The following is a 15,847-nucleotide window of genomic DNA, read 5'->3' as shown; positions in this document are numbered from 1 at the left end:
CCTTCATTTCATCTATAGTTTTCTCAGTCTTTCTCACAATCTGTTGAAGTTGCCTAATTAGTATTTTTTTAATGGGTAGATTTGATACCATTTCTGGTGGTGTTTTCTGGCTCTGTGTTTTGGTTACTTGTTTGACGCACTCTGTCTTGTTTCTTCCTGTAAGCTGAAATTTTCAGTTTCTCCAAGACATGTGGTGTCTGTCATATTTATATTTAGTTGATGACTGTGTATTGGTGTATTCTCAGGCACTCACTACCCTGCCTCCTGGTGGATGTGTTAGAGACAGGAAGTGTGAATACACTTAGTTCTCTGTTTATTGTTTGTGTTCCGTGGTTCAGGGTGGGTTCACGAGCCTCCAGAAGCAGGGGCACTATGCCTGGCACCTGACCCCAGGCAGAGAAGAGGCCTCACAGGAAGGGGTGCCACAGGCTGCTGGGTTGGTGTGGTCAGGTGTGCCACACCCCTGGGTGCCAGGAAGGCACAAGAATAAGGGGAAATTGCACCCCTTGCTGCCTCTGGCTACATCCTGTGCCCGCAGGCCACTGTTCAAAACAGCTCAAGATGGTTGTGCTGCTCTGTGCCTGCCCATCGTTCACCTCTTTTTCTTCTCTCACACTGCTCCTGTTCAGCTTCCTCTCCCAGTGGACACTTAGTCCACCTCTCTGTCCTGTCCTCTGAAGCTCAGGGTCCAGCATCACTACCTGTATATGTTTACTCGATCTCCCATGTCATTAGGCTCAGTGTGCCTGCTCATGACACCATCTTGCCCTGGACCCTCTTATCTGTCTTTTAAGTGACCTTTTGCTTTCTTCATGGATGATGTTCTTGATGTCATCCCACAACTCCTCTGGTTTTTGGTAATTACTGTCTAGTGCATCATATCTGTTCTTGAGATGGTCCCTAAATTCAGATGAGATATATTCATGGTCATATTTTGGCTCTCGTGAACTTGTTTTAATTTTTTTCAGCTTTACCCTGAACTTGCATATAAGTAATTTCCAGTCTATTCCACAGCCGGCCCCTGGCCTTGTTTTAGCTAATGATTTTGAGCTTCTCCATTGTCTGTTCCCAAACGTAGTCAATTTGATTCCTATACATTCCATCTGGTAAGGTCCTTGTGTATAGTCACCTTTCATGTTGTTAAAAAAAAAAAAAAAGATACTTGCAATGAATAAATCGTTAGTCTTACAAAATTCTATCATAGTGCTTCCAGCATCATTTCTAAGCAAGGCCATATTTTCCAACTACTGATCTTGTTTGCAACTGTAGCATTCCAGTGGTACACCTTGATTGCATGTTTGATAAATTTCAGACTGAAGAAGTTGGTAGAATGCTTCAGTTTCATCATCACTGATTATAGTGGTGTGTGCGTACATTTGAATAACAGTGATATTAACTGGACTCCTTGTAGGTGTATGCATATTACCCTATCACAGATAGCATTATATAGACCTTGAAATGTTTTTTGTAACTATGAATGCAACACCATTCCTCTTCAATTTGTCATTCCCAATATGGTAAGTCTGGTTCAAAATAGTCAGGACCAGCCCATTTCAACTCACTAATGTCTAAAATATTGATATTTATGTAATTCCACTTAATTTCCTAGATTTATACTTCATACATTCTATATTCCAATTTTTAATGGGTGTTTGTAGCTGGTTTGGTTCCCCCCCCCCCGCCCAATTTTGAATACTGTCACATCAGCAAATTAAGGTCTTGAAAGCTTTGTCCACTCATGTCATTAAGGTCAACTCTACTTTGAGGAAGTTGTGTGGCACCAGGATAAGCACTTTCCAGCCACTCCTCGGAAACCCTATACAGAGGTGTTAGGAGTCAGAACCAGCCACTCCTCGGAAACCCTATAGAGTTGTTAGGAGTCAGAACCAGCTTGACAGTACTTAACAACTACTCCAAGAAGGCAGCTCTTTCCCAGTTGTATTTGGCTCATCTTCTGGCGCTCTATCTGACAGTGTTCCACCCCTGTTCACAAGTGGCTACCCAGATCCTCTACAACAAAGACATAAAGGACCTTATGAAACGGATACAGATGATACTTCTGGAACCTTGAGCTTCAAAGGAAAGGTTAGCGAAGTGGATTGAATGCTGACTAGGTGAAGAAGCTGAACAAAAGCAGCAAGAGGGTAAATAATGTTACATTGTGAGGACTGCCTTCAGTGACATGGGTCAGAATGTCTATGAATGGTTGAATGGAAAACGGGAGCTGCTCTGTAAATGGCCCAATCCACAGTGGAAAGTTGAATAAAACCATCTATAACTTTCATTCAGATAACAATAAAAAGTAAAAACAAACAGAAGAACCTGCATCTTGACAAACAGCGGTGTTTGAAAGACATTCCATGGTTGGAATGATGGTTTAAGTTACAACAAAGAATTTGCCATTACATTAATGTTGCTTGTATTTTTAAAAAAGTGAGACTAGATAAAAGAACCGTATTGGTTATTTTCCCCTTTGAGGCATTTGCCAAACTCTTAAATTAGTCAGGGCAAAAGGTTGAGAGGTTAAATGCAGGTAGAAAAACCAAAACCAAAACCACAACACAACAAAAAGCAGAGTGGTGATTTTGAGAGCCTGAGAGGGCCTAGGTTGACAAGTGATGGTGTCTAAGTGTGTGCCAGGGAGGAGGGGCCTAGGGGCTGTCAGTTGAGATCTTTTGAAGGTTACACCTCCTAAGGGCTGGGCCTAATTTTACATTGCAAGTTTACCTCAGGCTGCAGAGAATCCTCTCTGGAGAATGATGTCACCTATAGTCTCTCCATTTTAAAAACACACATCTGGTATTTGATTTTAAAAAATAAAAATAAAAAAAGGCCCAGGTATCAAATATGTTAGACACAAACTTGAAGTACTATCGTTAATATGTTCAAGACATAGAAGTCTAGATGAGTTTCATCAGAAACGTTCATATGATTCAGAATCAAATTGATATAATACTAAAACAAAATCCACCCCTCGTCTATTAGTTTGTTGTACTGTTGGTGGCTTGTGTTTTACTGTGATGCTACAAGCTATGACATTGATATTTATGGTGGAGAGATTTCTGCAGAGCTTCCAGACTAAGACAGACTTAAGGAGAGGCAGTTCACTTCTGAATAGTTAGCCACTTGTGAACAGGGGTGGAACACTGTCAGATAGAGCGCCAGAAGATGAGCCAAATACAACTGGGGAAGAGCTGCCTTCTTGGAGTAGTTGTTAAGTACTGTCAAGCTGGTTCTGACTCCTAAGCTTCACTTTTTAAAAAAAGGTCTGCGCTCCTTAAGTCTTAGCTGATTTGGCATCTCTATACTCATTTATTTAGCTCCCCAGCCCAAGAAAACTGTTAAAATCCTGCTCCTTAGTAAACCTCTCTCTCCCTGTACTTGACTTCTTAGTCTTCTGCATTCAAGGATCAGAAAACACAACTCCAAGAAGAAACCCAACAGAATTGGCTTCCCCTCTGTTTTAGATTTTGGCTCCTCAAGTCCAGCCTACCTTGACAGCTCTCCATTTGTTTATGTATTCATTTATTTTTGTATTTTATCCAGCTTTTCTCATTATTTTCTCAGGAGTGTTGTTCTGCTATGAGTTATGATTCCATTATAATTGAAATAGCTCCATCCCTTCAACTCATCATTATAACTAGGGTCTTCCCCTACAAGAATGTCAGATAAGACAAAGTTATGTGGGATTATGAGACAATTCTTCATTATGTGGGAATTTTGACATTTTTGTCATACTGGCACCTCTAAAATGAAAATTACAGCCATAAAGGAATCTGCATTGATACATTTCATATTAAAACAAACAAAGCATTCTCTCTAAGCTTAGACCAATGGATTCTCTAATTTTTCCCAAAAAGCCAGAGGATTGTTAGCACCTCTTAAGGTTTTACAGGTACAATTATAATAATTATAGTAATGCAAATAGCCTGCCTTCAGCCCATTAATTTATTCTGGCCTCATGTTACAGATACTGTGTTTCATTTTGTTTACTATCTTTTAATAAAAATATTTAGGGGATTTTTTAAGTCTCATTTTAAAAGTAGTTTATGCTACTTGTTTACTAAACGAAGGGGATTAACCTTTGGTTAGGGTTCATTCTTTGCAACATTTATGAAGCTTGTTAAGATGTTGCTTTTGCCCTTTGAAGGAGTTGGCAGGCGAAAATACTATGTGGAGGTATTGAAAATGCCCACTCATTGGTTTTTCATAGCATCACATTCTTAGTGCTTAAGCTTCATTTCAAATCTGCCTGAAATGCAGCAGTAGGTGTTGAATGTACTGGGCCATAGCCTGTACACTGACCAGCTGTATGGATGTGACAAGTTCACTTCTCTGCACCTCAGTTCAAATCTATACAAATAAACAAGTTAGAATACATATCCTAAACATACTTTTCCTTCTAGCATTCTATGATTCTTCAATAGATCGCAAGATTAGAGCCCTCTACATAGGACAACATTCCTTTTGAAAAAAAAAACAAACACAGATAAAAAACAATGGAGAAGAACACAGTGTCTGTGGAGGATTTATTCTAAGAAACACCCTCACCCCACCACCACCCATCTCCCTTCATAACCAAATCCACAGATGCTCAAGTCCCTTACAGAAAATGGCAAAGTGTTTGCCTGTAGCCTAGGGACATCTCGCTTACTGTAAATCATCTATCTCTTGTTACGTGCCAACTCACTGCCACCCTGTATAGTGGTTATGAGACTAAATCTTAGAGCAGAAAGCCTCATCTTTCTCCCAAAGTGTGCCAGGTAGGCTCAAACCGCCAACCTTGGGGTTCACGGTCCAGTGCTTATACTACATACATGTAATTGCTTTAATCACTTTGATCCTTTTCCTTTCCCTTCCCTCAATATTTTCCATCTGTGTGAGCCTATGAATGTGGAACCCCCAGGTCAGAGGACCCACTGTAGTATGATACCCTACTAACATCATACAAGATTAACAAATGTTAGTTTGTTGTATATGCATCAGATATTTTTTAATCAATATTTCTGATAGACTTTTATCCTTTGTAACTCTTACTAGTCCATTTCCACCACTCCTCTAGGTAGGCAAGCATTCTCAGGAATACCTTTCCAGTTCATATTTTGCTTTTATTATTTACATTGTTAAGTTCCATCAAGTTGGTTCAGACTCATAATGATCCTGTCTAGGGTTTCTGAGGAACATCTGGTGAGTTTAAACCACCAACCTGTGGCTAGAAGTTCAGTGCTTATCCTACAGCACCACACCAGGACTCCTATTATATACATGTGTTGGTGGTTATGTGCTGTGGAGTTGATTTTGACTCATAGTGACCCTGCATAGGGTTACCGAGGCTATAAATCTTTACGGGAGCAACAAGCCTCATCTTTCTCCCACAGAACAGCTGGTAGTTTTGAACTACCAACTGGTGTGGTGCTGTGGGTTAATGCACTGGGCTGCAAGGTCGGAGGTTCAAGCTCACCAGCTGCTCCTAGGAAACCCTCTACAGGATTGCTATAAGTTGGAATCAGCACAACAGAACTTAACAACACCACCACCAACCTTGAGGTTAGCAGCCTGACTCGTTAACCATTATACTGCCAGAGCTCTTATATATATGGTGGTGGTGGTTATGTGCCGTGGAGTCGGTTCCGACTCATAACGACCCTGTACAGGGTTTCTGAGGCTGTAAATCTTCACGGGAGCAGAAAGCCTCATCTTACTCCTGCGAAACAGCTGGTAGTTTTGAACTGCTGACCTTGAGGTTCGCAGCCTGATTCGTAACCACTACACTACCAGAACTCTTATATATATAGTCATTCTTTCATCATTCTTATTGTTAATTTACTTAAGCCACAGTATAGTATCTAACTTGTTTTTTTCACTGCACAATATACTTTTGAGCTCTATCATTACTGACACAAACATCTATTTTCTTGAATATAGTCATGAGCATTTAAGCTGTTTCTTTGTACATGCCTCCCTGTGTACCCACACAAGTCTTAAAGTTGTCTTAAAGTCTCTGGGTCACAAAATATGCTGCTGCTTTTTTTTTTTTTTAATTTTTTAGATTTTGCCTAATTAATCACCAAGCTGTACCAATTTAAACTCTGGGCAATACTCACACCATTTTAGATAATAGGTATTCTCAAAATCTGAAATTTTTGTTACATTTTTAAAGCAAAACTGATGGATCTGAGATGGTATATCACCATTCTGCGTTTCTTTCATTGCTAGTCAAGGAGAGTGGTTTTCAGATGTCTACCGGCTTTGACAGCTTCCATGTGAGTTGTGTATGTTAGCCTTTGACCACTTTTCTTATTCTCAGAAATCTTTACATAATCTGGATGTAAAGTAACTTAATCCCTTATCTATTATATTGATTTCAAGTGTCTCCTTTCAATCTAATTTTTTTTTAACTTTGTGTAAAGTATTTCATTGCATAGTTTAAATTTTTATTTAAATCACATTTATCAGTTTTTGTATGTTGCATTCTGAGTCTCACTTAAGAAGTATCTTCTACACAACAGGTATTACTCAGCATTGTTATTAAGTGCCATTGAGTCAGATCCAACTCATAGTGACCCTGTATAGGGTTTCTAATGAGCGGCTGGTGAGTTTGAACCACCACCTTGTGGTTCAAATAGATCTTGCAGTCCAGTGCTTTATCCCACAGTGCCACACCAGGACTCAACATGAGTAACATGAATTTGTGAAACACCTCATAACATGAATGAGCCTGGAGGACCTTATGCTGTAATTTGTTGTTGTGTTGCTGGTAACTGCCATTAAGTCAATTCTGACTCATAGTGACCCTATATAGGGTTTCTGAGGAGCAGCCAGTGGGTTTGAACAGATGACCTTGTGGATAGCAGTCCAGTGCTTATCCTAAGCACCACACCAGGACTCCAGAGTGAAACTACTCAATTATAAAAGGACATGAGACCACTACATGAGACCACTACTGTAAAAAAAAAGCATACCTATTGATAATTACACTGAATGTAAATGGACTAAATGTACCAGTTAGACAGAGAGTGGCAGAATGGATAAGAAAACAAGACCCTTCAATATGCTGTCTGCAAGAGACACGTCTTACACACAAAGACAAGAACAGACTAAAAGTCAAAGGATGGAAAATAATATATACCAAGCTAATTGCAATTAGCTGGAAATAATTAGTCCAAAGGACAAATGGTCCACATGAACGACAGCCAACACTAACCTGAGACCAGGAGAACTAGATGGTGCCGAGTTACCACCACTAACTGCTCTGTCGGAGATCACAATAGAAGGTACTGGAGAGAGTTGGGGAAAGAGTAGAATGAAATTGAAATTCATAAAAAAGATCAGACTTACCGTTCTGACAGACTGGTAGAATCCCTGGGACTATGGTCCTTAGACACCTTTTGAACTTAGAATTGGAGATCACCTCTCAGCCACATAAAACACAGGCTTATAAAGTGAACAGTAACACCCAGGATGAACATACCCCTAAATTAACAACCCAAGACCAGAAGGCAGCATTTGCCCAAAAGCCCAGTTAAACTGAAGGCAGAGAGAAGTAGGAAAACTGGGCAAGTGGAGACAGGAGCCCCAAAATAGAAATGGGGCAAGTGCTGAGACATTGTGGAGATGGCAACAAATTTCACAGAACAATGTGTAAATTGATGAAAAGGGAAACTAATTTGCTCTCTAACCTTTCACCGAAACCACAATAAAATATTAAACAAAACAAACAAAAAGAACCCCCAAAGTTTCAAATCCATGGGTATAAGCTATACTTGTTTTCTAATAGGTTTAAGTGAGTGTTTCACTTTTAGGCATTTATGTGACTGGAATTTATTTTGTGAATGGTGCGAGGTAGGATGGCAGCATTTGGGAGGAGGGTGTGCGCTAATTATTGATGAGCTTTTTGCTATAAAGTCCCAGATCTGTGAATTCTTATGCAAGACAACAAAATGTCTCTACTTGCCACTTCCCTTTAGCAGGTTAAGAAATTATACACCAGCAGCAGGGATGCTTTAGCAAACTGTTTTGTGCCAATACAGAACAGTAGGAGCTGGTTGTAATACAAGCATCTCAGCTGGCTGCTCAGAAAGGAAGTAAAGAGGGGAGTTGGACTAAAGGAAAAACATCTGCTACATGGGCATCCCTGCTATGAAAGCTAAAATGAGAACTAGGACAGTTATCTTTGAAGAAGAAGAATAAATAAAAAGTATAATACCTATTCCATCCTGCAGACAAATGACTATGATTGGAAAAATCTATATTTCTTCCCATGCATGAACAGGAGAACTCTTAGTGTTGCCCCAGCAAGGAGAGTAATGAGACTATCTATATAGGGTAAACCAAAACTTTCCAATCATAAAGCAATTACAAAAAGAAACCACTAGGAAACAGAGATAGAGATTTATTGATTATCGTATTTGTTGAGTGAGGGGTTCTAAACGTGTGTTGTCACTGACAGAAACTACAGCAACAAAAAAGATGTCTTGAAACCTTTACTTTTCGAGAACAGAATAAATATAACAGTTGTGAAAACCCACAGGAGAATTAAGCAAAAACCAGGGTGTTTGTTGGTTTGCTGCATGATCTAAATTTCACATAGATTAATCAACATTTGATTTTGTGGTATGGATAAATTTTCCTCAGTTCTTGACCACACTAAATAAATGAAGATATTTCTTTGGGAGATGAGCAGTGATGTTCATAGTTTCATAGTGAGTTTTTTAATTTATATATTGAAGTATGGCCACTGAATTAAAGACATTTTCCAGAACACTACCCAACTGCTATTTGAGTATCTTAATGTTCCCCAAATGTTGTCTTTTTCATTTAAAGCCTTCTAACCGGATGTTAAGGAGCTCTGGTAGCATAACCTCAAGGTCAGCAGTTCGAAACTACCAGCTGTTCTACGGGTGAAAGATGAGGCTTTCTGCTCCCATAAAGATTTACAACCTCGAAAACCCTGTACAGGGTCGCTATGAGTCAGAACTGACTCCACAGCACATAACAACAACAACTGGATGTTAAGGAGCCCTCGTTGTGCACTGGGTTTAGCACTGGACTTCTAACTGCAAAGTCAGTAGTTCAAACCCACCAGCTGTTCCAAGAGAGCGATATGAGGCTGTCTGCTCCGTAAAGATGACAGACTTGGAAACTTTAAGGAGCAGGTCTACTTTGTCCTGTAGAGTTGCAATGAGTCTAAATCCACTCAACGGCAGTGGGTAACTGGATGTTATTTAAGGGAGAACTGAGAATCCAGGACTGCCTCTCTGTGTAAACATTACCTTAATGAATAAGCAAACATATCTGAGCAAGAAAGTTTGATTATATGAAGAAATAGACAAACCCTAAAAACCAGTGAGTTCTGCTATTGCATTCAGTCTATTGTTGTTAAAGTGCCATTGAGTTGGTTCCAACACATAGCCACCCTATATAGGGTTTCTGAGGAGCGGCTGGCAAGTTTGAATCACCAACCATGCAATTCAAATGACATTGTGGTCCAGTGCCTTATCCCAATAGGCCCATACAAAATAATTTAACTTGACTATAAATCTTTTCTTTCCTGGTACTTTGCTGTGGGTTACTGCACTGGACTTCAGTGCTGGTTTGAACCACAAGCTCACCAGCTGCTCCTTGGAAACCCTATACAGGTTCACTATGGGTCAGAACCAACTCAATGGCACTTAGCAACAACAATAGACCTTTTCTTTCATAGAAGGACATCAAATTCAACTCATTTTCATAGTACCACATACAGGTCACTGTGTTTGGTAAGAGTATATTCGCTACCTTGTGGTTCTGGTAGTGTTTATGAGTTTCCTCTTGCATGAATGTGAACTTTCTAGCAATTCTGGTAAGTCACTAAGCCTAAACTTCCAAAGCTGTAGGCTCCTCCTAGCAATATAGCACAGGAGGCACATATATACTCCCGTAGTCTATTGGTGAGTAATAAACAAAATGCCATGGCTTTAAATAACAATTATTTTCAGGAGCTCTAGTAGTATAGTGGTTACGATTCGGGCTGCTAACCTCAGAGTCAGCAGTTCGAAACTACCAGTCATTCTGCGGGAGAAACATGAGGGTTTCTGCTCCCATTAAAGATTTACAGCCTCAGAAACCCAATGCAGAGTTGTTATGAGTTGGACTGACTCCACAGTACACCACCACCATCTTGCATGGTTCAATGGGTCAGCTAGGTTTCACTAGGAATTTCTCCCTTGAGTCCTTTCATACTGTTGCAATCAGAAGTCTACTGGGGCTGCTAACATCTGAAGGTGACTAAGCTGGACCTCCAAGATGGCTCATCCATGACTACTAGTTAATGCTGACTTTCAGGTAAAATTTCAGCTGAGTGTGTTGACCAGCGTCTTCAAGTGATTTCTTCATGTGTCTTGGGCTTCACATAACATGAAGGCTGGGTTTCAAGAAGGAGCATCATAAGTTGTTCCAAGAGTGATGGAGTGGAAGCTGCAAGACTTCTTATGTGGCCTAGCCTCAGAAGCTGTGGCACATTATTTCATGTCTCTTCTAGCCATAGTCTTTGTAAACGCCCACCCAACAACTTTGGTGGGTAAGAGAAGGTGGGGAAAGATGCTGTCAGATTATATGGTTCAGTGATGAATCTAATTGTGAAAACGTGGAACTCTAACATGGGTGTAAAATGAACCATCTTAGAAGCCAGAGAGGGGATCTCACCATCAAGGAAGATAAGCCAGGAGTGGAGTATGTCTTTCAGACCCCTGAGATGATTATGTGTTGAACCTCCTTGATTCAGGAGACAGAATTCTGACACCAGAGAAGTGGCAGCAATAGACCCAAGATTCAGAACATCAGAGTTGTGGGATTCAACCCACGGAGTAAATTAAGCTAACAGCATTTACCTCTATTCACTGTAACTTTTGCATCCCTCCCTGTGGCGCAGGTGAAATGAAAGGAGGCGTGCAAGAGTTAAAGTGACGAGGGGTAAATACTGTGAACTGATGGTACATGGAAGCGATTGCAATTATTGTAATGACACGAAGTGAATGCTTTGTTGATTGTAGGATTGATGATCTGTTCTGCAAACCTTCACTCGATGCACAAAAGAGAAGTTTGTTCAAAAAAGATTTATACCCTTGGAAAGCCTATAGAGGGTATCCATGAATCAGAATCGACTCGGTGGCAATGGGGTTTGTCAATAAATAAAATCAATCAGAGCGAATGTGAAGTCAGGTGATTATAATATTTCACTTTTCTGTGGCTAATCTCAGACATCAAAAACAGTTAACCTGGGCACCAACATTGGCATTTGATTCTCTGGTATGGATAGTAACAGCACCAGGACCAAAAAACAGTCTTATTTTCCTAGCAGTCACAGAGAGCCTTAAATTTGTAACTTATTCATTATCTCTATTCATTTTTGCCAAAGTGATTGATGTGAAGTCTGTTAAAGTTTTCCTTAGACTGTGTATTCTTTTATGCTGTAACACTCCAAATTTTGCCTACCTATGCATACTTATAAGGAGAAATGTCTAATTGTTTTCTTCCCATTTTCCATGGCTGATCTGGAATCCTAAATATAGCCCATGAATTGGACTCTTCAGCTTGGAATCATGAGGGAAACCAAGTCTCAGATTATAAATCCTAGTGGTCCTATTGTTAGCTGCTAAATTGAGTTCAACCCATGGAGACTGCAGAGTCAAATGGCTTCTCAAGGTTTACAAAGCTCTGACCTTTGGAAAGCAGATACCTAGGTCTGTCTTCTGAGGCCCCTCTGTGTGGGTGCGAATGGCCTACCTAGAAGTTGAAAATACTATTGACTAGCAGCTATTTCCCTGAGAACACATATTCAACAGACGAGAATTCATCCTCAAAGGAGTAATGAACAAAATAAGCCTCCTTATGCCTGTAGATTCCTCACCTGAAGAGCAACCAAACACCCATCTCAAAACCAGGTCTTTTTACAGAAGCCAAACACAAAAGCTGGCGGCTAAGTCTTTATTTTCCTTCTTCTTTTTAAATGAACGCTGTGTTATATTTCTAGAATAGATAACATTTTAAATCTTGGGAAATAGTTCTCTCCACATTGCTCCAGGTCACTGCAGGAACATAACTGCAAACAGAACTCTTTCTTCAGATATGAACTTGCAGCATAAACATGCCAGCTTCCTTCCTTGGGTTTCTTATTCAGCCCACACTTGAGAAGCTCCACCGCCTGTTTCGCCCCCATATTCCCTCACCTGGGAACGTTTTACAATCACGCCCTCCAGCTGCTGCTCCTGATTGCTTTCCCAGCATGCCCCTGACCTAATTATCTTCATCTCCTGTGGGCTTAGTGGACTGATTGCTAGCCTGTGGCCATCACAAGAAGACCGTGTTCAAGACGCCAAAAAGGTAACCCATTACAAACCAGTTTTTTTTAGGGATGGGATGTTCTGGCTGTACTGGTCCCACACGCTCAACAGGGGCAGGGTAGCAGACATCAATTACAGAGGGAGCATGTGCTTACTATTCATCTGCTGGGCCCACTATAAACTGTTCTAGAGTCTTTGCTTCAAGCCCCAAATAATGACCCCAACACCCAAGGTAAAGCAGATTTCCTTGCATAAAGAGAGCCCAACATTTGGGCCTCTCTAACGAGTAGCCCTGGAGTTGATTCTGACTCATGGACATGCCGTGTGTGTCACAGTGGACCTGTGCGCCGTAAGGGTATCAGTGAGTGCTTTTCTTTGGAAGTAGATTGCCTGGACTCTTTTTCTGAGGAGCTTAGTGTATACTCAAACCACCCTAGCACATTAGCCACTGGTTCCACCCAGAGACCTCTTGGTCTCTCTACCTAGCCCTACTTCTAAGGTTTTGTGAGAAATAAGATTGACTATATAACAAGGCAATTGAAGTTGGAGTTCATCTTTCAACATGTACATTTCCTTAATGACAGACTGTTTCTCTCCAGCACTTCATGTACCGTGACAACAGCTAACTGACTTGATTATTTACCAAACACTAAACACTGAAGTGCAGTCCTGGTATGGCACTGTGGGTTAATATGCTGTACTGATAGCCACTTTGAACCACAAGGTCAGCGGTTCAGGCTCACCAGCTGCTCCTCAAAAATCCTATACAGAGTCGATATGGGCTCAAACTGACTCGACGACACTTAACAACAGTAGCAACAACAAACACTGATTTGGAGTCCTGGTGAGGCGCTAGGGTAAGCACTGGACTGCTAACCTACTAGTCACTCCTCACAAGCCCTGTACAATATCACTATGAGTCAGAGCTGGCTCCCCAGCACTTAATAACAACAACAACAAACACTGATTGATGCATTTTGCGTGCACCGACACACTGAATTCTCACAATGGTAACATAGTGACACAGAGCACTGGATATTTTCCAGTATCTGTTCTTTTTATTTTAAGTTTTTATTATGAATTATGTGAGTTTACATGGCAGAGCATCAGTTTTACATTCATCCTGTCATATTTCATTTCATTGCAATGATTACAATCCCCTCCATGCTTCATCAAATAACCAAAGGGTACACCACATAGGGATGCTCCCCCACCCCCGTCAGCACAGAGCCCTACTCCCTCCCTGAGTCCAAAGTCCCCAGCCACTGCATCTCTCCATGTCATTGTCTCTGCCACCATTTCTGGCATCACTGCTTCTCTGGGTAGGGTCCCACAGTCCACTCTTCTTCATTGATGGTCCCAGGGACCTCTGCTCCTGGACTGCAAAATTAATCACTCCCCTCCTTTTTGTTAAAAAACATCAAAAACATCTACCTTTACATTTCTGACCCTCACAGTCAGTCCTGATGGCAAGTATTCTATTTTACCACAAGAGTCTATCCCCATTTCCTTTCATTAGCCTGTCCCAACAGATTGGAAAGCATTCAGTGGAGATTCTACCTTCCCCCACCCCATCTGGAACTAGGCTTCTTTTGAAAGCTTGTAAGCCAGTTGCTTCTTGCCCTTTATAGCACCCCCATTTTGGGTAGCCAATGTCTAAGTTGCCCATCCCTGTCAACCCTGTGATCCTCACTGTAAAGATTTGTTCTCTTTTTTGAGCTACTACATCCAAAAACAACATCCATAAGTATAGGTAAAGTTCATTAAATTGTAGTGGGTTACTCTTTTTTTCCCTCTTCTTTCTTCTTCTAGTCGAGTTCTGATCATCCAGCCATTGAAGTCAGGTCAAATGGGTACTATCTGCAAGTATGGGTGTTCTTATACATCTCCCCTCACTTCATATCAGCTGGACACTTCACTGTCCCTTCTAGTCCTGTGTAGCCATGTCACTGCCTCTTGGCCCAGGTGTCCCCAGGTCTTGCTATACTGCTGGCCAACCAGGTCTCCACCCGAGTTCACAGGAGCCTATTGAATGTGGTTGGACTTAGCTCCCAACTTCACTGCTGTTTTTCCTCTTTTCCCCTTATCGGTGACCAGTGTGGTCACCAGCCAGACCACATGCCTGCTCATGCTTCCCCCTTGAGTCTTAGTCTTGGAAAGGAGTTTGCTCTGAGGGGACCTGACCACTTGCCTTGACGGCTCGCAGGTGAACAGCTTGTTTGTTCTTGTAGAAAACAATCAGACTGCCATTCTTGTTTTTTATTTTTCCTGCTGGTCTTTCTTTCATCAAGTATCTGCTGTTCTTCTAGTTACTCCAGGCTGGTCTACTTGTCCTTTCAAGTGCAAATTTCCCACCTCAGATTATTCTGGATGTGGTTCAGGATTCCACCTATGGTTTTATGCAATGCAAAGGCTTCACAGCCTTCTTTGACTGGGTAACTTCTAGCCCCCTTTAAGGTATTCCAATCAGTTATAGGCTGTAGAGAAGGTCTTACAAGCTTTCTATTGTGATGTTTCTGGCTATTCCTTTCCTTCCCGGTCAAGTATCTATTTTATAATGGTAGGCAAGGGAAACCAAGATTGAAAAGACAGCCAACCATCTTAACATTATTCCCCTTTTTTACCCATTCAAACCATGCCTCAATCCCTGTATACTAGAGCCCTATTGTTCCAAGGTTGTGCATACATCATCACTTACCTCTGACCCACTTAGCCCATGTGAACCTGCCTAACTGTTCTATCCGCTTTGTTGTTCCATTCCCCTCCCCTTTCTTGTGCATTGACCCTCCCTGCCCCCGACCCAGCACCCAAGCTATCCTGTGTCTATATCCTGTGCTCTGTCTTCCACTTCCACACTCCCCTCCCCTCACTCCATACATCCCAGTGATCAGCAAATATATATATAATTAAAAAAAAATTTTTTTCTCCTTTTAGGGTGGGTACTTCTTAGTGTTTTACAATAATGGTCCTATGCAGTATTTCTCCTTTTGTGACTGACTCATTTCACTCAGCATAATGTCCTCAAGGTTTATCCATGTTATGTGATGGCTTGCAGCTTCCTTGTTGTTCTTCAAGGTAGCATAGTATTCCATTGTGTGTATGTACCACAGTTTGTTTATCCATTCTTCCATAGATGGGCACTTAGGTTGTCTCCATCTTTTTGCTATTGTAAATACTGCTGCTATGAACATTGGTGTGCATATATCTACTTGTGTTATGCCTCGTATTTCTTGTGGGTAAATACCAAGTAGAGGAATTGCTGGGTCATACAGTATTTCTATTTCCAACCTTCTGAGGAAGTGCCATATTGCTTTCCAGAGTGGTTGGACAATTTTGCAGTCCCACCAACAATGTAGGACAAACCCAGTCTCTCCGCATCCTCGCCAGCACTTATTGTCCTCTACTTTTTTGATCTTTGCTGTTATTGCTGGTGTGAGATGATATCTTATTGTTGTTTTGACTTGTATCTCTCTAATGGCTAGTGATCGTGAACATTTCTTCATATATTTGTTGGCTGCCCTGATCTC

The sequence above is a fragment of the Chrysochloris asiatica genome, unplaced genomic scaffold (assembly GCF_000296735.1).
Source record: "Chrysochloris asiatica unplaced genomic scaffold, ChrAsi1.0 scaffold00172, whole genome shotgun sequence".
In the NCBI taxonomy this organism is placed as follows: domain Eukaryota; kingdom Metazoa; phylum Chordata; class Mammalia; order Afrosoricida; family Chrysochloridae; genus Chrysochloris; species Chrysochloris asiatica.
Note: the sequence above shows the minus strand (reverse complement) of the source record.